At 32.7% G+C, this 2,364-nt stretch overlaps 1 protein-coding gene across 1 annotated transcript in view; it reads right to left on the reverse strand.

Moving 5' to 3' along the window:
- The window catches only part of LOC123004020 (basal cell adhesion molecule-like), a 167,949-nt gene that overhangs the window by 21,962 nt on the left and 143,623 nt on the right, over positions 1–2,364 (reverse strand). The window lies entirely within an intron of this gene.

The raw sequence follows: 2,364 nt of genomic DNA on the forward strand, positions 1-2,364 counted from the left end.
GGCTATAGCTTGCCGATAAACCTGCCCCCAGATATTTTGAACACTGCCTGTACGGTGAAACACAGTTTTTCGACCCTGAAACGTCGTAAAACGTATTTTTGTAATTTGCCACCATTTTGATTCTGTTTACGAAGTGATTCAGAAAGACTGAGTCTGTTGATAACAGATTTGAGAGTATTTTTGTTAATAATTGGAAACACTGCAATCGGATACGATTTTGCTTGACAAATACTTGACGTACAACCCGTCAAGATTGTTGAATTTTTGTTCATCAAAAGCCCACTCCAATGGTAAGCTATAAAAATTAGAGTCAGGAGTGCCAGCAGATTCAGTCATTGTGGATCACTTTGTATTAAATATATTAAAGAACGCGACATTATTATGTGGGATGTCTTAATAGTCATTAACGATTTTACGAAAGTTTTTAGGTTAGCAAAGCACACTGAAATGTCCAGTGGAGAATTTTGATAACACGATTTTGATTTCACGTATTTTAGGAGAGCGTTTATGCAAGATTATCTTCCATATTTGTGTTTTTTGAAAGAATTTAGATGAACAAAAGACGACTAGATCATACTTTGACTGTTAAAATTGACATTACCAATCGTCACAACAATCCCTAAATTGATTAAAATTAAAAAAAAAAATTGTTTAAAAACGGCATAAAGAAAGCAAATCACAAAAAAATAGTATAAAAAAAACTTGTTCCGTAAGACCTTGAAGCACTCCTTCTTTAAAATAACTCGTGGCTGTGCCACTCGTTTTTTAAACTTGAATTCGGACTTCAAGATTTGTCTTATGTCATTTGTTTTTTTAATATATACCTACTATTAAGAAACACTATAGGCCAAGAAAGATTAAATGGATTGGCATTAACCAACATCCATAAGAACGTTATAGTAGTATGTTGAAGAAGTAATAAATCATTTTTCCATCATGTACCCTCGTCGACTTGAAACTGATCCCAGACATGTTTAAAGTTTTCTATTTCTTTCTACATCATTGATTCATAAAGTACGTAACTGCAACCGACGCATCGGTTTGTGGTATTTTCTAACGTATATTTAAAATAAATTAGCGCTATAGTACGAGAGGAGGTTCTATGTATTCTTAAACGAGCTATTCTCAAACCGTTTAACAAAAATACCTACAAAAATACACTGGCCGTCAAAATTAACCGGACACCTAAAATTTTGCGATTTTTCACATTGCAATATTTTTGTTATTCTTTGTCGGATTTCAACGAATTTTTGTTTGGATTAAAGAATGAACTTTGCAGAACATTGTAATTTAATTTAATAACATTTCTAGTTTTGTCTTGTAAATGTTATACATACCTAAAAGACGAGAACACTGTTTTTTTACTTATTTTTATACTGAACTGTGATGCGTGACAGAGACAAACTTAAGTTTTTACTGATTCCAGATTATTGCCCATTCTTTTCTGAATTATGTATCACATTTCCCATAATTTTAATTCTTGAGACATGAGAAATATAAACCTTCAAAAAAAGCATTACATTTCCTTTATCAATGAAGTTTTTTAGATTTTTAGTGTTCAAAAACCTAATTGTGCTCTTTTGGTGACATAAGCAATAATTTTCGGTTTGTCTATCTTTTTATGTAGCCTACTTTTTGAACGAATATTTAATAACATTAGAAAACCAACGTCTTTTTCAATGCTTCGTATCCCAGAGGCACTAGAAGATAAAATTTTGAAACAAATTGGTCCTTATTCCGAAAAAAACGGGCAATAATCTGAAATAAGTAAAAACTTAATTTTGTCTCTGTTGCACACTACAGCTCAGTATAAAAAAAAGTAAAAAAACCGTGCTCTCGTCTTTTAGGTATACCATTTACAAGACAAAACTAGAAATGTTATTGAATTAAATTAGTGATTCAAAGCACGTGTACTTCTTGTTTCCGATTCGTGTTGTTTCAAAAGAGTTGCATCTCACTTAATTGATGTGTTTGACAGAGATAACACTTATTAGAGAATGAAACATTACTGCTTCTGGGCCAAGCCCGTTTTACATATACTTTTGTGTGGCGGTACTAGTTTTATGTTGGGGTGGTCAAAAACTTGTTAAAGATTGTAAACACGGTATGTCTTTCGGCAGACTTTACACAAAAAATAATGCGATATGTTGTTCACGATCCTTTATGCTCTATAGGCCTCTACACACGGACGTTGATGTCTTAAGACATGTAAATACATACGTACTATCGGATTCATGAAAAACTAGGATGCAAAACGTAGTAGTTATGTAATAGTTATTTACATTCGTGTGCGGTAACTTACATTTTACAGTGCGAAATGAATTTGAAGCACGACGCGCAGCGGAGTGCTTTAATAATTGAGCA

Source organism: Tribolium madens, unplaced genomic scaffold (assembly GCF_015345945.1).
Source record: "Tribolium madens isolate multiple individuals breed KSU strain unplaced genomic scaffold, Tmad_KSU_1.1 Scaffold_1;HRSCAF=32;Tcas5.2_LG8, whole genome shotgun sequence".
Lineage (NCBI taxonomy): Eukaryota > Metazoa > Arthropoda > Insecta > Coleoptera > Tenebrionidae > Tribolium > Tribolium madens.